The sequence below is a fragment of the Euprymna scolopes genome, chromosome 10 (genome assembly GCF_053919585.1).
Source record: "Euprymna scolopes isolate OS-2025 chromosome 10, ASM5391958v1, whole genome shotgun sequence".
In the NCBI taxonomy this organism is placed as follows: Eukaryota; Metazoa; Mollusca; class Cephalopoda; order Sepiida; family Sepiolidae; genus Euprymna; species Euprymna scolopes.
The window spans coordinates 103,440,624-103,463,813 of NC_136491.1; the positions used below are offsets into that span (position 1 = coordinate 103,440,624).

Sequence of the window (23,190 nt, forward strand, 5' to 3'; positions counted from 1 at the left end):
TCTCTTGGGTGTTTACGTTTCATTTTATTTTTTTGGCCGTCTATACATATTTTTTCCTGTTATTGTTTTTTTTCTCGTATTTATTTTATTATTAGGCTAAAATGGTTATCATTATGTACATATTTATTATTTCTTATTCTTATATTATGTTTTTTTGTTAATTATTTTCGTTGTTTCCAATTTATAATTTTTAGTGTCAAGTTTACGGTCTTTTCTGATTTTGTGATTAAAGGGAATTAACTCTATCAATTCTTTGTTTCTTATTTATTCAGTCATTAACTTACATCTTTTAGAATTTGTGCATTTACCTTATAATTTAGTAGTCAAAGGGAAATAACTTATTTATTTTTTGTTATTAATCTTTGTCATTTTTGCTAATTTTAATTTTTTTATTAATCATATTATTATTTATTGATCATGTGTATTTATGTTGTGTTCAGGTTTGTTATTTATAAGTTTATTTGCTATTCTAATATTTTTTATTCATTTATCTTAAAAACTCGGTTTTTTTGGTGAAAAGAAAATATTTTTGTTCAGTTTTTTGTCTATCTATTTGTTTACTTATTATCTATATCTTGATATTAGGAACTTATTTTTATGCAGACATATTTGCATGTTGTCTGTACGGTGATTTAACAATGAGCTTTTATCAGATGTTAGTATTTTGTAGGATTCTAGTAAACATAAGGAACATTTGCCTGATTTTGATGGATGATAACTTTTTGCCCTACCTATCACGGACCATTTCAAAGTGTACTCTATGTTTTTGCTTTTTAACTCACGTATCCATTCCCCAAGTGCAGTGTCATTATTATTTTTCTTTCTATTTGTTTCCCTCCCACTATGGTTATTATTAGTATTATTAGTATTTGCTGTGTTATTTATTATATTTTTGCTACTATTATTGTTTTTGTTAAATGATGAAATATGATTGTTTAGCCGGGTTTTAAACTGAGTGCTCGTACTACCAATGTATGCTTTTATACCTCTATTAGTTTTAACTTCACATTTATATACAACATCTGATACGAGGCAATTTCCTTCTAACGGGCATTCTATAGCTACACGGCAGTTGCATCCACGGTTTTCATTCCTATTATTTTCTAAGTTATTATTATTTGCTTTTTCTATTTTTGCTCTGTTCGTTCCTATTATATTTCTAATTAAATTTGGTGAGGTTGAGTAAGAAATTTTTACAGTGTTTTTGTTTATGATTTTACTTAATTTATTGCTTGGTGGAAAGTTATTATCTATTATTTCATAGAATTCTTTTGGAATATTATTTTTAATATGTATAGAGTATGGGATGTTGAACCATGTTTGTTGCTTCCTCCTATTCTTTCTATTTGTGTTAGTGTTGTTCTCCATTCTTATTGTTTTTTCACGAGTGCTGGTACTTATGTTGTTATCAGTTCTGTTATTTGTTTCTATTTTATTTCTATTTCTATTCATTACTCTATTATATGATATTATATTTACATTTGTCCTAAAGTTAGTGTGTTCAATATTATGGTTCTTTATGTACTGTATTTTTTTATTGTAACCTGATTTTTTTATTGCTTCGTTATAATACTCCCTATTTTTGTTAAATTTGTCTTCATTAATTGATATTTTAGATAGTCTTTTAGATATGTTTGGTATTATTGCAGCTTTCATGGATGGTGGGTGATTAGATCTATTATCAATGTAGTACAATGCCTGGTTAGGTTTGTGGTAAGGTTCATATGTTTTATTTATTATATCTAGGGTAAGGTCCAGAAAGTTAACGGTTTTGTAGTTTTCATTGAAGGTTATTGTTAGCCCTAAATCATTAAATATTTTCTTTATCTTAGTTTTGGTGTTCTTAACTATTCTTATACTACCATTTATGTAAAACAGAGCATCATCACGATATAGCCCACCTTTTAGCTCTGGTATCTCTTCGCTTAGTTTCTGCAATATGTATAGGCCTACTACATCAGTTGCCTGACTTGAGTCAGCCGATCCCATCGTGATGTCGAAGTTTAGGTCCCTGTTATTCCTAGTCCAAAGTTTATTATCATATTTTATTATTGATCGTCTCGCTAAGTTAACTATATCTGTTTCTATTTTGGTTATGGTAGTGAGAGTTTTTGCAAATGATATTGCATCTTTAAAGAGTTGTGGTGTTATGGAGGGATAATATGCGTCTATATCGAAGCTAATTAACATACTGTTACTTCTAATACTTATATTTTTGAACCAATCTATTACTTCATCTGAGGATATCCATAGGTGGTTTGTTATTTTCTGTTTAATGTTAGGTATAATTCTATCAAGAATTTTTTTACTTATATTTCCTATGTCAGATATACATGGGGATATCAGCCTAATGCTAGGGTTTATATTAAAGGTTTCTTTGTGGTCTTTAAAAGTAAATCTTGGGGTTAATGGGGTAAATACCTCTATTTTATTGCTAATGCCTATTTCTTCACATATTTCTTTAATGGATGTGTTTATGCTATCTAACTCACTTTTTTCTGCAATTCTATATTTTTTCCTCAGTTCTGTTAGGATCAATTCATTATATTTATTATAGTCTATGGAGTAAATGTTCATAGTTTTGTCTGCAGGTACCTTCAGCATGTCATCATCTTTGATCTTTTTAAATGTTTCATTTATTTTTTGTAGTCTGGGATTCATGTATTTTTGTTTTTTCTTCTTTTTTAAGCCTTTTACCATGTTTAGCATATCAAGTTCGAAATTGTCAAGAGCAGGGATGTTTGGTGGGCTTTTTCTCGTTTTGATTCCATATTTTTTATCAAATTTTGTTGGTTCTCTATTGTTTCCTTCGTTTCTTGTGTTACTGTTGCGATCCTGTTGGTTTGTTTTGTTTTCCCCATTTTGGCACCTCATGTTGTGATGGTATACCTTCCATCTAATCCTTTTTATGAATTTTTGAACAGACTGCAGCATGTCCATTGTGTACTTTTTATGGTCCGGTATTGCTACGTTCTTCGGGGAAAATGGTATTTCTTCCTTTGGGAACATTTTGGTCAATTTAAAGGTTTTTATTAAGCAGCTCAAACTTTTGGAGCAGATTTATATGTATTTTTTTAACAATCAATTTTAATACCTTTTAAATGGTATTTTATTGATAATTGTACCAATATTGACTTCGGTTTAGCTCGATGAGAATTCAGAGCAATATAATTTATATAATCGGAAAAACAACACCTTTTATTTATTAGTACACAATTTTTGTTTTTATTATTTTTTAAGACATGTTATTATATATTTTTTTCTCCTTAGTCTGACAGCTGTTTCGAAGGGTAAAAAGACAAACGGTTGTTTTAATTATAGCATACCGAATCTTCATTATTTACCGTTCTCTTCAGAGACAATTAGAATCAAATTAATTACAGTCAAAATTTGTTTTTTAAAAAAAACTCACATGGGGATGGAATTTTTTTATCGAGGTTGCCATCTTTAAAAATTTTTCCATGGGATTTTTATATATCTATATTTTCTTTTTGTTAGCCTTATTTTCGTATTTTTTTGGTTTTTTAATTTCTTTCAATTTATGTATCTAATATCCATTATGTTAATTCTGCATTCTTATTTTGTTTCTTCTTTTATTACGTTTGATTTATTATTTACGAAATTATTAAATTAATTTTTTTAACTTCTTCTTAAGCTAGTAATTTTTTCTTATTTTTAATTACGTTTGATTTATTATTTACGAAATTATTTAATTAATTTTTAACTTCTTCTTAAGCTAGTCATTTTTTTTTTTTTTTTTTCGTATCTCTTGGGTGTTTACGTTTCATTTTATTTTTTTGGCCGTCTATACATATTTTTTCCTGTTATTGTTTTTTTTTCTCGTATTTATTTTATTATTAGGCTAAAATGGTTATCATTATGTACATATTTATTATTTCTTATTCTTATATTATGTTTTTTTGTTAATTATTTTCGTTGTTTCCAATTTATAATTTTTAGTGTCAAGTTTACGGTCTTTTCTGATTTAGTGATTAAAGGGAATTAACTCTATCAATTCTTTGTTTCTTATTTATTCAGTCATTAACTTACATCTTTTAGAATTTGTGCATTTACCTTATAATTTAGTAGTCAAAGGGAAATAACTTATTTATTTTTTGTTATTAATCTTTGTCATTTTTGCTAATTTTAATTTTTTTATTAATCATATTATTATTTATTGATCATGTGTATTTATGTTGTGTTCAGGTTTGTTATTTATAAGTTTATTTGCTATTCTAATATTTTTTATTCATTTATCTTAAAAACTCGGTTTTTTTGGTGAAAAGAAAATATTTTTGTTCAGTTTTTTGTCTATCTATTTGTTTACTTATTATCTATATCTTGATATTAGGAACTTATTTTTATGCAGACATATTTGCATGTTGTCTGTACGGTGATTTAACAATGAGCTTTTATCAGATGTTAGTATTTTGTAGGATTCTAGTAAACATAAGGAACATTTGCCTGATTTTGATGGATGATAACTTTTTGCCCTACCTATCACGGACCATTTCAAAGTGTACTCTATGTTTTTGCTTTTTAACTCACGTATCCATTCCCCAAGTGCAGTGTCATTATTATTTTTCTTTCTATTTGTTTCCCTCCCACTATGGTTATTATTAGTATTATTAGTATTTGCTGTGTTATTTATTATATTTTTGCTACTATTATTGTTTTTGTTAAATGATGAAATATGATTGTTTAGCCGGGTTTTAAACTGAGTGCTCGTACTACCAATGTATGCTTTTATACCTCTATTAGTTTTAACTTCACATTTATATACAACATCTGATACGAGGCAATTTCCTTCTAACGGGCATTCTATAGCTACACGGCAGTTGCATCCACGGTTTTCATTCCTATTATTTTCTAAGTTATTATTATTTGCTTTTTCTATTTTGGCTCTGTTCGTTCCTATTATATTTCTAATTAAATTTGGTGAGGTTGAGTAAGAAATTTTTACAGTGTTTTTGTTTATGATTTTACTTAATTTATTGCTTGGTGGAAAGTTATTATCTATTATTTCATAGAATTCTTTTGGAATATTATTTTTAATATGTATAGAGTATGGGATGTTGAACCATGTTTGTTGCTTCCTCCTATTCTTTCTATTTGTGTTAGTGTTGTTCTCCATTCTTATTGTTTTTTCACGAGTGCTGGTACTTATGTTGTTATCAGTTCTGTTATTTGTTTCTATTTTATTTCTATTTCTATTCATTACTCTATTATATGATATTATATTTACATTTGTCCTAAAGTTAGTGTGTTCAATATTATGGTTCTTTATGTACTGTATTTTTTTATTGTAACCTGATTTTTTTATTGCTTCGTTATAATACTCCCTATTTTTGTTAAATTTGTCTTCATTAATTGATATTTTAGATAGTCTTTTAGATATGTTTGGTATTATTGCAGCTTTCATGGATGGTGGGTGATTAGATCTATTATCAATGTAGTACAATGCCTGGTTAGGTTTGTGGTAAGGTTCATATGTTTTATTTATTATATCTAGGGTAAGGTCCAGAAAGTTAACGGTTTTGTAGTTTTCATTGAAGGTTATTGTTAGCCCTAAATCATTAAATATTTTCTTTATCTTAGTTTTGGTGTTCTTAACTATTCTTATACTACCATTTATGTAAAACAGAGCATCATCACGATATAGCCCACCTTTTAGCTCTGGTATCTCTTCGCTTAGTTTCTGCAATATGTATAGGCCTACTACATCAGTTGCCTGACTTGAGTCAGCCGATCCCATCGTGATGTCGAAGTTTAGGTCCCTGTTATTCCTAGTCCAAAGTTTATTATCATATTTTATTATTGATCGTCTCGCTAAGTTAACTATATCTGTTTCTATTTTGGTTATGGTAGTGAGAGTTTTTGCAAATGATATTGCATCTTTAAAGAGTTGTGGTGTTATGGAGGGATAATATGCGTCTATATCGAAGCTAATTAACATACTGTTACTTCTAATACTTATATTTTTGAACCAATCTATTACTTCATCTGAGGATATCCATAGGTGGTTTGTTATTTTCTGTTTAATGTTAGGTATAATTCTATCAAGAATTTTTTTACTTATATTTCCTATGTCAGATATACATGGGGATATCAGCCTAATGCTAGGGTTTATATTAAAGGTTTCTTTGTGGTCTTTAAAAGTAAATCTTGGGGTTAATGGGGTAAATACCTCTATTTTATTGCTAATGCCTATTTCTTCACATATTTCTTTAATGGATGTGTTTATGCTATCTAACTCACTTTTTTCTGCAATTCTATATTTTTTCCTCAGTTCTGTTAGGATCAATTCATTATATTTATTATAGTCTATGGAGTAAATGTTCATAGTTTTGTCTGCAGGTACCTTCAGCATGTCATCATCTTTGATCTTTTTAAATGTTTCATTTATTTTTTGTAGTCTGGGATTCATGTATTTTTGTTTTTTCTTCTTTTTTAAGCCTTTTACCATGTTTAGCATATCAAGTTCGAAATTGTCAAGAGCAGGGATGTTTGGTGGGCTTTTTCTCGTTTTGATTCCATATTTTTTATCAAATTTTGTTGGTTCTCTATTGTTTCCTTCGTTTCTTGTGTTACTGTTGCGATCCTGTTGGTTTGTTTTGTTTTCCCCATTTTGGCACCTCATGTTGTGATGGTATACCTTCCATCTAATCCTTTTTATGAATTTTTGAACAGACTGCAGCATGTCCATTGTGTACTTTTTATGGTCCGGTATTGCTACGTTCTTCGGGGAAAATGGTATTTCTTCCTTTGGGAACATTTTGGTCAATTTAAAGGTTTTTATTAAGCAGCTCAAACTTTTGGAGCAGATTTATATGTATTTTTTTAACAATCAATTTTAATACCTTATATTATATATATATATATATATATATATATATATATATATATATATAGTAAGTTATAAAATATATATGGCGATTAAGCTACACAGAATATTCCGCATTTTATCCACGCTAGGATAAGCCTGATGAATCCTAGCGTGGATGAAACGCGGAATATTCTGTGTAGCTTAATCGCCATATATATTTTATAACTTATTACCTAGCTCTACCTACGTATTAAGCACTGTTGAAGTAAATACTTAAAGTTTACGCATAAATTTATACTTTCGTATATTAATTTATGTGATTAAATGAAGTAGTTATATATATATATATATATATATATATATATATATATATTCTTTTGCGCTGATGCAGTAGTGTAATTTCTAACAGTTGCTTTCGAAGTTATTAAAAAATATATGCATTAACGGCGGATAATCACTTTTTATTGTAATTAAATAACATGTCGCTGGAAAAATGTGTTATATTCATAGAAAACCTGTTGGAGATGTGGTCGCACTCTTACATACTGCCCCTAAAATTCCCATCTGCCAATTAACTTCGATGATCTTTCGTGACCAGGCGCGTCAATGTGATTATAATTCTGTGTACAGTAATTATTAGCGCTGAGTAATCGAATTGGTTAGTTTAGCCATTAAAATGCGGTTCCGATTGAAAGAGGTGAGCTGTTGTAAGGATATCATTAGTATTGACCGTAGTACTTTTTCCAGAAGCACAACCGGTGCGCGGTTGAGTCACTGCGTATTGTGGATAGAGGTAAATTTCGGTTACTACCTGTTGTCCTGCTTTGAGGGCTGAACCGTGACCAGTGGACAAGCAGGCTGGCAACTGTCATTAACCCCCCCCCCCGAAATCATAATCACTGTTTGTAAGAAGAAAAAAACGTGTGTTGGGATGGGGAGATGAGATTCGAGTCGGCGAGTGCTTTCGTATCGTCCGATTCGAGGGTCGAGTAACGGAAGTGTTATAGCTTTACGCAGGGGTTTCGAAACTTGGGAGAATTAAGTAGATTTGTTGCTATGCTAAGTAGTTAATACTTATCAAAGCCTATAAGCCAGTCGAGGGGTAATGGTTAAGTTAGAAGTGGACGGTGAGACAACACCGTGGTGATAATGATCGTGGTGATTGGGCTAGATTGTGTGATTTAAGAAGACTGCCCAACAAAAAAGTTGTTTACCTTAGACTTGACATGACCATGTAGTAGTCGGCTGGGAAGCAGTAGCGCGGAAATCAAGTATCATGGTTCAATTGTGCTCTAAAAAGAAGCATTCATTCGAACGTGCGCCTGTCTTATAAAAAATCTACACATGGTTTTATAGAAATAGCCTCTCTGCTTGTGCGGAGACAGAGGGGAAATCCTAGGAAAGAAAGTTTGCTCATTAAAGTTTCGTTTACTTTAGGTAGAGAAGGAGAGGATAAACGGTTGTCAGTTGTGGTACAGGGGAACCATAGATTGAAGCTCGGACAAGTTAGCGCAAACCGACGACTTAGTGTACAGTTTTCGCGTCCTATCGATTCCATAACCAATTCAGGATGCTGGGAACTCTAAAGATTGGTACTGTTTCCACGTCGGTCCAAGCGAGTGACAGAATTAACCATCGACTCCGAAATCTTAGCCGCTTTGTTTCCTTACAGTTCCTCTCCTGCAGAAGAGACGTTGCTAGTCTCTCTCGACTGTATCAATATTTCCATAGAAGGTACTCGACTGAGCCCCGATATCTGGTACCTCATTTCGAATATTCACAACCAGAACTTGTCTTCTACCACAATTGAAAAAAAAAAGCATTATTTAGGCTGTGGTGTGTCCAGCGTCAAGCCCAATTTACACGTTTGTGCAGGACTACTTCCCCGCAGATTACAATTTCGCCATATTCACAGCCAATGTCAACAGACCCCTATCTAGAATCGTACTAACAAATACTCGGACGATTATGAAAATCATTTCACGTCATTGATCCTTATTTTAAGGAGAATCAGGACTTGATAGATGGTGACATTTAAATAAAAAATATCGCGGGGTACGTTTCGTAAGTATCCCAGTACCTAGCTCTTTTCACATATTGAGCAGTATTGAGGCAGATACTGCCAATCGACACATAAAGATATATTGATCATAAAAGTTTATATGGATACATAAAATAATATATATATATATATATATATATATATGTATAAATCTTGTTATTTAAATGTTATTAAAATTTAAAAAAAACAAAACATTATAAAACTGTAAGGAAGGTATACAAAATTTTAATTATTCAACAAGGAGTACAAATAACAAGAAAACCCTTATTCCATGGAGTTTTAAAAAAATGCAATTCTTCTCACCAGAAGAAAGAGTTTATATATATATACACGTCAGACACGTCTTTTATCCGTTACAGTTTTTGAGATATATATGGTTTAAGTGTGCTCACACCTTCTGGAACAACTTATGTATTATATACTAGATAATTTACCCTAATCTTTACTTTCATTTTCCCAGTCCCTTCCTTTCTGAACAGTCTTTTTTTCCTATTACGTCATATTTGACTTAATCACTTATGACATTATCTGTTATGACGGCATATATGACATTACCGCACATATAATGTGTGTGTGTGTATATATATATATATACATATATATATATATATATATATATATATATATATATATTATCTGTTATGACGTCATATATGATGTATATTGTGAATAAGAAATCAATCAAAGAAACCGACAGGAATACGGCTTATAATTTTTTTTATATATATACATACGTATATAGTATTATATGAAAAGAACGTTATCGTATGTGTGTGTATGTGCGTGAGTTCGTTCTCTACTGATTCAGAAATGACTGGCCCTATTTTTTTTTCATGTTAAACGAATGTACTTGATCGATCTGGTAGTGTTATTACGTATGTTTTGCATTAAACTTAAAATGGAAAATCGATAATCGAAACAATGCGATTAACATCTTTATACATCACAAGTGCCTTTAAAAAGCTTTATCATTGCACAAGCAGAAAGGTCATTCCTTTAAAATCAAGTGTAGTTTTTTTTATTAGACAGTTCGAATGAATGTTTGTCATTAGCGAACAATTAAACCATGATACTTGACTTTTGTAAGTTTAACATTACTTCAAGGAATTATGTAAAAAATAAATTCATAAAATCAACAGGTAACTCTTTGATAAGGGGGACACGTTCGAAATGAATGTTTCTGTTTAGAGCACGTTAGAACCATCATACTTGACTTTTGAATTTTAACCCTTAAGCGATGATATTATGTAAAAATAATTTTATAAAATCCAGAAAAAGTTCTATACAGTGCAACGTAAACTACAATGTATTGTGGGCCAAGTCCATGCAGACCGCATATAAAGCTTCCACCTAGTAAAACAGGATGGGTCTCAACTAAAGCAGGCAATCAATCTACTTAATTAAAAAAATGTCGATTTCATCTATTTATTGCTTCAGTTTGAAGAAATATGTTATAATAAAATTAATGTGTGTTCGTTCGCACCTGACCTCCATAGAATGTAAATATGTCACAAAGTTTAACAAGTTTTTTTTTTAAAAAGGGTGAGGGTCCACAATAAAACCTGAACTTTAATTTTAATTCACGTTAGCTTTTATTTATTTTTTTGAGTTGAATCATATTGTGTCGAATAAATTCACCTCATAAATTCACGTTCTTATAAAAGTGAAAGCCCCCCCCCAAAAAAAAAGTTGGGACTTTAGACAATTCTCGACACAAATTTTGCATAACTCTGTTTTTTTCTCCTTCTCCACTTGCACGTTGCACTCTTTCGAAAATAGATAAATAGATAAATAATAAAAAATAAGAACGTTACTTGTTATCGTGTCAAAAGAAGGACAAAATCCTGCTCACGTGATCGCGTGTCTTTTTAAAAACATTTACATAACCTTTTTATTTTTAATTATATATCTGTTTAAGCTTTTTTGTCAGTGTACTAGAAGGAATTCAGTTGAATACACTACTTTCTGCGTGTTCTTTACATTACAATAGTACAACCCTGAATCCGACGACACAATACTATACCGTTCAATACTGTAAAACTAAAACGAAGCTGTTCTGCTTGAAAAGGGCGCCATTTTCTTCTTATTCATATTTATATCGATTCTTTGCTTTAAAAAACTAAAGTAATTAAATGTTTACTTTTTTAATATCCCATTTTGCTGTTTCGGATTGTTTTACTAAAGTAAGTAAAGCTTCATTATTTTTCAAAACTGTTTTTGTTTCTTTATTTTCGATATTTCGTCGATATTATTTAGTAAGAGTGTTTAGCAGAAAAGCCAACAAACAACTACCCGAACAAATAAATATACAAGAAATAAATGTTACCATAGTCAATAAAAGTTCAGTTTATGTTGACACGCCGGTTCTCGTCAGATCACAAAAGTTAAGCAACGTTGAGCTTGGCTAGTACCAGATGGTTGACAGTTTGGGAATTCTCAGCGCTGTATGTGCTTTCCACTTATCTTGGCATTGTTTCCAGTCGTCTTGAACCTCCACTTGCCACTGGTATTCAACAATGTATACTCAGAAGAGGTGTGGTTGGAGATTGCGCAACTCTAGCCACAAAAAATTCACGCGCGGGAACCCTTACAGTGGGTATCCATAGTCTGTCAAGACTGAAGAAAGCCTTTTTATGTATGTATGTATGTATGTATGTATGTATGTATGAGTGTATATATATATATGTGTGTGTGTGTGTGTGTGTGTGTATCTGTGTACATGTATATATAGATGTGGTTGGTTGGTTGTTTTTGTTTTACGGCATATCAATCCTTTTCAGGTTATTTAATGCTGAATCTAAAGATTTTTAAGAAATTTTTTTAATAGAATATGTTTGTTGTTTTCAAGTTGGTTTCTATTTAATCCATAGTTGGGACCCTAACAAGTACTACGACTCCGAGTCAGAGTGGACCTGGGAGCAATGGCAATTAAAGGGTTGCTCCACACTCCCCAAAGCCTACAAGCTGGGGCCTCACCACAAGGTGTAGTTTAAGGTCATATCCAGGACAATATAGATGTGCGTGCGAATATGTGTATATATATGACGGTCGGTAAGTGCGCGTGTATGTTTTTTTTACAAGGTAGTCACCTCTTATCAAGCCCCGGAAGCCACTCGGGGATAAGGGGTAATATGTGTACAGTAATCAATGGGATAGTATCGTAGTAATCGTTAGTATTGGAATTTGATAAAGTGTCTTACTTAATGGGGCGGTTGATCAGGTAATTTTTTATGTTGGACTTGAAGATTAAGTTGTAGTCAGGTGGAGAACAGGCAAACGGAAGAGAGTTCCACAGGCTTACACTATATGTATATATGTGTGTTGATATGTATATATATATATATATATATATATGTTTATATGAGTGAGTATGTGTATATATATGGGTGCATGTGTATATATATATGTGTGTGCGTGTATATGCGTGTATGCATATGTGTGTGTATTTGTGTATATATATATATGTGGGTGTATAAATGCGTATATATGTGTGCGTATGCATGTATATGTTTCTATGTATATGTGTGGGTGTATATATATACATATATACATATGTGTGTGTGTGTGCGTGTATATATATATATATATATATATATATATATATATATATATATATATAGCAAAAATAGAACAATGGAAATAAATTAAATATTGAAATATTGAGAGAATATATATCTATGTTTACAAGAAAGAATGCTCCTTTAATCATATTTCTCCTTCTATTTATATCAATTCTTATAAAATATGAAGCTAGATTTAACTGCAAAACATATACAAATTCATGACAAAAGTCGATCTCCTAAATTTTAAAATGTTGTCCATCTCACCGTTTATTTCTTTAAACATCTTAAAATGTTAAGTTCTTGGCAGCACCTGTTTCGTAGAGGAGAATAATTCATGTAATTATTACGTGAATTTTTTATTTATTTATACCGCCTTGAACTCATCATTAGAAAATGAACTTATCAACTTTAAAAGAAAATAAAGGCATATGGTAATGATTACAAAAGCCGAAAATCCGAAAATCCGAAAAAAAGTTGCAATTATGTTTTCTTTTAATTACGCCATCTTTGAATTTTAATCATATATTATTGTGTGTATTTTGGCAGCAAGTCATCAGTCAAGCACTTCTGATTGAACATGTCAGAGTTATTCTTTTTTCCGATTTTTCTGGATATTTTTTCAACATGCTAGCTGAAGTAAAAAAAAAAAAAAAACGCTCGGCGAATTGAAAAGATATCCAGAAAAATCGGAAAAAAAGAATAACTCTGCCATTTTCAATCAAACGTGCTTAAATATAAATATGTGTATCAGGTCATGTTATATGCTACTGGCACCATGTAACCCAGTACTACCTGCCTCATGGTCGGGTCAGCGGCGACTAAACTATTCCCCCACTAGATTTCTTTGGTGAAGAGGGTGGCTAGTCTCCCTGAAGATTAAAAACAAGACCTTCGAAAGGGCGAATGAACCCTTTTTTGGGGGTCAACGACCAATTAGCACCGTGTGTGCTTGTGTGTATGTATGTGTTAGGGTGGAGAGTGCTCCCGTAAGTAGTGGTGAAGGCAACCTTTCTGGGAGAAGCAAATCTCTGATTTAAAAAAAAACATAAAACGGGAGACCAGTACCCGCATTAAGCTGGTCTGCAGTTTTACTTGTTGCTGGCTATCTTGCTCTTGCTTGTTGCTGGATCTCAACATTCTGAACCGAGAGAGAGAGACTTAGCTGTCTTACAAAGCTAGGACTCTGTAACATCATCTGAGTATAGATACTCCCTCAGACATTTGTCTATAAAAATGGTCCCGTGGCGATGAAAGTCATTTTTGGGCTCATGGACTTTTAAGTGTCTGAGGGAGTGGCACTCGTCTGACAAGACGTTGCAATCATATATATATATATATATATATATATATATATATATATATATACTAGCAAAAGTATCCGTCATTGACTGGGTTCAAAAACAGCCTACAGAAAATGGACTCTGAGTTATAAAATTATGATAGGTTATGAAAATGGTGTAAAGAGATAGCTTCGGATTTAGGGGTATCAAAACCAAAGCAAAATATGATGAAAGTAAAAATAAAATAGATAAACCACATGATTTATTATACCATACCTGTTCACACTGAAACACTTATCACAATATTCTGTGGATCTATATTATTATTTTTTTTTAATTTAAATTTTTTTTTATTTTCATACTTTGTAGACCAGGCGCGTACGCAGACCTCACAATTTTAATGAATCATCATTATGCCAGATCAAACATCCTCATTCCTTTGTCTCGATACATCTTCTATCATTATATGGATCGGTTTTCTATAATAGTCAACCACATAGGAACCTATTCGTGACCAGACACACACACAGACGTTCAGCTTTATATTAAATATATATATATATATATATATATATATACATACATACATACACACACACACACACACACACACACACACACACATATATATATATATATATATATATATATATATATATACACGAGTGTGTATAATTTTCTTCCTTCGTTAAAGCATAACGTTTTGTGTTCTTGACAATATCCAACGACGCTATCATCGTCCAAATTGTGCCTTTTTAAGCCAGTGACCACGGCACAGCAGTTAAATTGAAACTTGGTAGATTAGTCAGATATAGAGTATTTAGAGTTCACTGCTTGAACTGTGACGCCAGGATCGGAAAGTAAGATTGAGAAGTCAGCCCCCCCTCCAAGTAAAGGCACTGGACTGCAAAAAAGACAGAAGCAAAATGTTGGAAGGTAAACTCCCTAGAACTGCACAGAATCAGCATTTCACTAGGTGTGTCAGAAACTTTGTGAGAAATGTTGAATAATTTGACCCTCTGTCTTTCCAAGCTTATAACTACTCGAAAAATGTAATTCAAACCCTATTTTTTTTCAATTAAAGGAGCAAGGATCAAGGTTTCATTAAAAAAAAAAAAAAACGTAATTAAAAAAAAGGTTTTAAACTTCGGATTTACAGGTAAATTTCTAAAAAACACTACTTTTTGTTTTGTTTTAAATTTGAATATATTATTTATTGATCTTTTATCTTCAATTTGTGATATATAAAACTTTGGTGGGTAAATTAATTGTTTACTGTTTAATAGGTATTTCAAAATAGGGGCGTGAATTAATTCGACCCCCTGTCTTTCCAAGCTTATAACTACTGGAAAAATTTAATTCAAACCCTTTTTTTTCAATTAAAGGAGCAACGACCAAGGTTTCATTTAAAAAAAAATGAAAAAAAAACAACACAAAAACAACAACGTGTTTAAAAAAAGAAGGTTTTAAATTTCGGACTTTACAGGTAAATTTCTAAAAAAACACTACTTTTTTTGTTTTAAATTTGAATATATTATTTATTGATCTTTTATCTTCAATTTGTGATATATAAAACTTTAGTGAGTAAATTAATTATTTACTTTTTATTAGACATTAGAAATATTATATTCTGTTTATTGGAAAGAGCATAAAATTTCACATTGACACTGAAAATATCGTAATAATACACTCAATAGAAAAATTTTGATAGATTTTTAAAGTTTAAAAATTGAAAAATACTGAACTCGTAAAATTCATTTCATTACTGTTTTTTTTTTTTAAATAAAAAAATAATATTTCTATTACTTTTTATACAACTTTAATAGTTTATTTTGGAAGTATAATTCATAAAGAAAATAAACAACCCACTTTTAAAAGAGAAATTACGAGTTTTTTAAATATTTTATTCGCAGTTTCGTGTCAGGGGTGTCAAACATTCCTACAAAAATTCTGATACACCTAGCATTACACCGGAATCAACAGGAACTACGTTATTACACGGATGGTATTATCTCTCTTGAGTTGGAGCGGGTGGGGTGAGGTGAGGATAAAAATCCCGAAGTCTGGTATAGACTGAAGTTTATTTATACCTGATAAGATTAAATTACAGAAAAAAAATGTGAATTTTATTAACCATTCGATGGGTGAGATTTTATGAGGAGGAGGGTGGGCTATTCTATTTCATCTGCCACCCAAGAAAACACTTAGTACATCTCTAACTACACAAATAAATCTAAATAATTGATTTTCCATGAATGCTTTTTTATTTTTAATTATTGGCCTGCGCAATATACACGTATTGTTCTTCTCAGTTCCCCATAAAAAATAATAAAGAAGAAGAAGAAAAAGAAGAAGAAGAAGAACAACAAAAACAATGCAGATTAATACAATTAGAAACGTTTAAGTCTGACGAATTGACTTTCTTTATTAGCCGGTTAGGCACCTCCAATCGATAAAAATGCAATAATTGGCGGGTGGTCGACTATGTTGTTCTGACCCGGGTCACCCGTAATTCTTAACGCGTACACAATCGGATAAACAACTAAAACAATATAAAATGGTCTAAAAATAAAAATATAAAAACGGGACAAACGGAAACAATCGAGAATACGAAAAGGGTAACACAATTAAAAAAAAAACAAAAAAAAATAAATAAATAAAAACAGGCCTGATCTCTGCTGATGACGCACTTCAAACCGAAATTACGCGTCCTGATTGACAAGTGTGATGGCAACCGAAAAGTAAAGGGGACGGGTGGCATAGGTGCGTCTCGGGTTTAGGGACGCCATGTCGAAAAGTTGATGCAGTCAGTTGGCTCAAGTCGATAATTAAGTGACCTTTGACATTGGTTCGAAATATTAGCCCCACTCACTCCCTCCGCTCTCGAACTACCTTTCTAATCCGGCCTGTCTTGTTGAGCGTTAGTGAAGAGCCGCACGTTTAAATTGTACCCGGCGTTGAAACTGGCTCGATGCCTGTCTATCTAATTGCCACCCTTAATCCCGTTTGTCACTATTTATAGATTTAAGAATGTTATGATTATTTACTGTAAAAACATGTTTTTGTTTGGGTTCACAAAATTATGTTTGTTGTTATAAAAACATTTTTGAATACTTTTTTCAACGCGCAAAATTTTGTATTCGACTGATAACTAATAAAAAAAACATACTTTTGATCAGAAAATACAACACGTCTATAGATAACTAGCAGGCCACCCAGCGTTTCCCGGTCGTAATCTACGCATAAATATATTTTAATTCTACAGAAACTGAGTGCATGCGAGTATTATGTTTTTTCTAAACTGTTTACTCCTTGTGAATTAAAAAACAAAAATGAATAATACTCAAGATAATATCGAAACAAAAACCTAAATACAGTGAGTCAAGTCCAATAACTATTAGGCCAGCTTAACACGTTCTTTTAAAAATGTTTTCAAACCTACTTATTCTTAATATAAGAAATCTTTCATATGAATCATTCGTAGTGTCAGAAAACGCCATTAAAAATGCGTGATAAAAAGTGAATAATTCGACCTCCTATCTTTCGAAGCTTATAACTACATAAAAAATGAAATCCAAACCCTATTTTTTTTCGATTAAAGGTGAAAAGACCAAATTTTTTAAAAAATAACAGGTATAATAGCAAATTATGCAATATTTGTGTTTTGAAATCGTTTGAAAAAAAAAGATTTAAAGAAAATCAACGAATTTTGACTTACTTCGATAAAATATATGTATATATAGATTCCAAAAGAAAAATAACTTACCTATAAAAAATAATATTCAATGGATACTTCCATTCTTCATTGTCAAGAATTTATCCATATTTATATTTTATATTCTACTAGCAGGGCTACCCGGCGTTGCTCGGGACCGTATAAACAATGAAAAAACAAAAGCAGATATTGAACATATGTTTGATTCTTAGGGGAGAGGAATCTTTCATCTCTATGTATTATTTGTTTTATCTACCCTAGGACTGATATTGTTCATGTTTTATCCCTAGCATAGGTAATTTACAGCATGTATATGAAATTGTTTTACCTTAGGGAGAAGAGAACAGGTAATATACAACATAATGTGTCTATATTACATCCCTGGCAACGCCTAGAAACCAGCTAGAACATGTATTTCAGTCAATCTTTATTATATCCTGGGCTATGCCGGGAAACCAGCTAATCTCTTTTTAGTGACTTGACCACCAAAATACCTCCCTAAGTGTGTCCTTTCTTTTGAACTTATTAGATATAGGTATCTAGAAATGTGTGTGAAATTTTGTTGAATGCATTGTTCACTATGATTTTCTTATTGTTCTACACAATATCAACTGTAGCGAAATAACACAGTAAACTTAGTGTAGTGTTAGAATAAAGAGCAAAGGAAAAAATTAGAATCATATTTTGTAATTGCAAATCTAAATTTGCTAGCATGTACCAGTATTTGCCAGGTTGTGGAAATTTGGAACTTATAACATATGTAGTGGCCTTTTCCTAGATACCTATTGCTAAAAATTATACTTTCATTTTGTTAGAAAAATCTCTCTTCAGATGCCCTGCATCATTCAAAATAAAAACAAATATTTTTATAATTGTTTCAGTATATTGCTACACAATGTGAAAGTTTTTAACGTTTGTAAAAAAAATCATGAATGTGCTTATATTGCAAAAAAGAAAATATCAGTGCACAGTATTGAAAGTGTTTGAGATTCAAAAGTCTGTAACATTTCTACTAACTTCATAAGATGTCATGTGAGAAACTGAATTGAATATCAAGACATTATCTGAAGCGTTTTTATTTTGGTGTAACATATGTGTTTACAGTGAACCTTAACTTTTAATAAACAGATTGGTATGCAATGACATAGGCTAAGAATCTTTAAAATATATATAAATTGGAAAAATGTGTGAACAAATGAAAAAAAAATGATCCGCTCCACTTGATGACATCAAGCACAGTAATATTTTAGTGAAGAAAATATGAAATTGATGTTCAGTGATTAGTTTGGATGAATGAGAAAATGTAATTGTTTGATGCATAAAAATAACTCAGTTGCTGTATTTGATATTAAGCAGCAAAATATAGTGATTTGAATATTTGGGAAAACATCAAACCAGATTATGTAAAAAGAAAAAAAAAAGATGAAATTAGAAAATATATATTTTATGTTTATGAGTTCTGCCAATCAAAATTTTGTGGCAGAAATTGGGTGATTACCATGCAATTTTATTTTGGTAAAATTCTTAAATTATTAGAATGTTTATTATAATTTCTAATTAGTGACTTGTTATAATCAAAATCCGCCCTAAAGAGTGTCCTTTCTTTTATTAGGTATCAGAGTAGGTATCAAGATTTCTACTTCTATACAAATGTGATATTTCAGATCTGTAGATAAAAAATTTGTTGTATACATAGGTTGACAATTGTCCTCTCTCTCACACACACACACATTCTCACTTTTATACATATAATAGATAGATTATGCTAGATATATTTCTATATGTCTGAACACCCTATATACAAATGTTCAAATCTGTGGATAAAAAATTTGTTGAATGTATAGGTTGAGAATTTTTATCTCTCTCTTTTTCTCTCTCTCTCTCGCTATCTCACACACACGCATTCTCACTTTTATAGATAAAATAGATAGATTATGCTAGATATATTTCCATATGTCTGAATACCCTATATACAAAGTTTCAAATCTGTAGATAAAAAATTTGTTGAATATATAGGTTTAGAATTGTTCTCTCTCTCTCTCTCTCTCACACACACATTCTAACTTTTGTAGTTATAATAGATAGATTATGCTAGATATATTTCCATATGTCTGAATACCCTATATACAAATTTTCTAAACTGTAGGTAAAAAATTTGTTGAGTATGTAGGTTAAGAATTGTTCTCTCTCTCTCTCACACACACACACACACACAAGTTCTCACTTTTATAGATATAATAGATAGATTATGCTAGATATATTTCTATATGTCTGCCTACCCTATATACAAATTTCCAAATCTGTGCCCAAAAATGTGTGGAATATATAGGTTGAGAATTGTTCTCTCTCTCTCTCTCACACATATTCTCACTTTTATAGGTTATATAGGTTGAGAATTTTTTGCTCTTTCCATCACTCACATTCACACTTTTATAGATATAATACATAGATTATGCCAGATATATTTACATATGTCTGAATACCCAATATACACATTTTCAAATCTGTAGATAAAAAATTAGTTGAATATATAGGTTGAGAATTGTTCTCTCTCTCTCTCTCTTTCTCTCTCTCTCACACACACATTCTCACTTTTATAGATATAATAGATAGATTATGCTAGATATATTTCCATACGTCTGAATACCCTATATCCAAATTTTCTAATATGTAGATAAAAAATTTGTTGAATATATAGGGTGAGAATTTTCCTTCCTCTCTTTCTCTCTCTCTCTTTCTCACACACACACAAGCTGAAAATTGTTCTCTCTCTCTCTCTGACTCTCTCTCTCTCTCACACACACACACACATGGTCATTTTATAGATATAATAGATAGGTTATGCTAGATATATTTCTATATGTCTGAATACCCTATATACAAATTTTTAAATCTGTAGATAAAAAATTTGTTGAGTATATAGGTTGAGAATTGTTCTTTCTCTCTCTCTCACACACACATTCTCACTTTTATAGATATAATAGATTATGCTAGATATATTTCCAAATGTCTGAATACCCTATATACAAATTTTCAAATCTGTAAAGATAGAATTTGTTGAATATATAGGTTGAGAATTGTTCTCTCTCTCTCTCTTTCACACACATTCTCACTTTTATAGATATAATAGATAGATTATGCTAGATATATTTCCTTATGTCTGAATACCCTATATACAAATTATCAAATCTGTAGATACAAAATTTGTTGAGTATATAGGTTGAGAATTGTTCCCTCTCTCTCTCTCTCTCACTCACTCACTCACTCACTCACTCACAAACACACACACACATTCTACCTTTTATAGATATAATAGATTATGCTAGATATATTTCCATATGTCTGAATACCCTGTATACAAATTTTCAGATCTGTACATAAAAATTAGTTGAATATATAGGTTGAGAATTGTTCTCTCTCTCTCTCTTCTCTCTCTCTCTTTCACACACATTCTCACTTTTCTAGATATAATAGATAGATTATGCTAGATATATTTCCATATGTCTGAATACCCTATATACAAATTTTATAATCGGTAGATAAAAAATTTGTTGAATATATAGGGTGAGAATTGTACTTACTCTCTCTCTCTCTCTCTCTCTCTCTTTCTCTCACGCACACATTCTCACTTTTATGGATATAATAGATAGATTATGCTGGATATATTTCCATATGTCTGAATACCCTATATACAAATGGTCAAATCTGTAGATAACAAATTTATTGAATAGATAGGTTGAGAATTGTTCTCTCTCTCTCTCTCGCAACCTTACACACACAACCACACGCAAACATTCTGACTTTTATAGATATAATAGATCGATTATGCTAGATATATTTCCATATGTCTGAATACCCAATATACAAATTTTCAAATCTGTAGGTAAAAAATTTGTTGAATATATAGGTTGAGAATTGTTCTCTCTCTCTCACACACTCACATTCTCACTTTTATAGATATAATGTATAGATTATGCTAGATATATTTCTATATGTCTGAATACCCTATATACAAAGTTTAAAATCCGTAGATAAAAATACGTTGAGTATATAGGTTGAGAATTGTTCTCTCTCTCTCTTACGCACACACACACACACACACACACATTTTCACTTTTATAGATATAATAGATAGATTATGCTAGATATATTTCCATATGTCTGAATACCCTATATACAAATTTTCAAATCTGTAGATAAAAAATGTATTGAATATATAGGTTGAGAATTGTTGTCTCTCTCTCTCTCTCTCTCTCTCTCTCTCTCTGGCTACCTCACACACACACACATTTTCACTTTTATAGATATAATAGATAGATTATGCTAGATATATTTCCATATGTCTGAATACCCTATATACAAACTTTCAAATCTGTAGATAAAAAATTTGTTGAGTATATAGGTTGAGAATTGTTCTCTCTCTCTCACACGAAACTGTGCGCTCGGCTTCTTCCCCCCCCTTCCCACCCCAAATGCTTGGGAAACTGTGCACTGTTTTTGTTGGTTTTCAAGCTGCCTCTTCCCCCCCCCCCCACACACACACAGTTTAACAGTAGTAGGAGGTCAAGAGAAAGAGGGTGAGAGAGAGAGAAGAGTAAGTTGGTGAGAGAGAGAGAAAAGAGAAAGAGGGTGTTGGTTTTATATTTTTATTATCGTCTAATATTTTGAAAGCTGAATTTCTAATAAAATGTGCATCTATAGGAGATAATGCCTGGGAATGTGTTCCCCCCCCCCACAGTTTAACAGTGGTGTGACGTCAAGAGAAAGAGGGTGAGAGAGAGGGAAGAGTAAGTGGGTGAGAGAGAGAAAGAGAGAGAAAAAAAAGAAAGACGGTGTTGGTTTTGTGAAAAAAGTTGTTATTTACAATTGTTCGCATTCTTGGCCTTTTGGTCAAGATCAAAGTGTAGTATCTGTTCTTCAGATGCTGCACTTCTATTTCTTGTTCTCTTTCGGTGGAGGAGAAATCCTCCACGACTGAGACAATTTTTATTTTTGTACCTTTTCTCCACGTTAAAAAACGACCCTGGTGTCTAACTCTGTCCCGTGGGGAGGCATAGTAAATAGGTACAATTGTTCGCCATTAGTGGATGTTGACGTCACGTCACGTGACATGACTAAGCGTTTTTTTTTTTTAGTATGAATAACATTTTTTGTTTTAATTATAAAGTCTACACTTAATTTTATAGAAAATGATGTATATATAATAGAAAAAAAAAATTACTGGTTTTGTTGGATTCAAGTGGATCCCCCCCCCCTCCAGTTTAAGAGATAGCAGGTCACGTGGTAATATACAAAATGGCTAGCGTAAATATAAAGATCGGTTTTTTTATCGACGAATATTTTGAAAGCTGAATTTTTTTTTATTCCTGTACATTTTTTCCTGATATTTTTCGTTAAAACTCTTGTATAAATACTATTTTTAACCAGTTAAATACGTTGGAGACATTGTCATGGAGTTTAATAATCTCTAGAACAAAGCAGAAGAGAAATTACAAAAGTATCGGTAAAACAAAGTGTTTGTTTACATTTGTTCGCCATTACTGGATGTTGACGTCACGTCACGTGACATGACTAAGCGTTTTTGGATTATGTAGTATTAACATTAAAATGACAGGTTTTTTGGGGGGCCCCCCCTAGGAGAGAAATGATCAGTTCACCCCCTTTTAATGGTCCGTTTGGTGTGGAATTTCGATATTTGTCATGCGGGTGATCAAGGTTCAATATGATACATAATTTGTCAACTT

At 31.4% G+C, this 23,190-nt stretch overlaps 1 pseudogene; it reads left to right on the forward strand.

Moving 5' to 3' along the window:
• The first annotated feature begins 22,315 nt into the window (after positions 1–22,315).
• Positions 22,316–22,449, forward strand: LOC145286723 (U2 spliceosomal RNA; annotated as a pseudogene).
• The last annotated feature ends 741 nt before the right edge of the window (positions 22,450–23,190 follow it).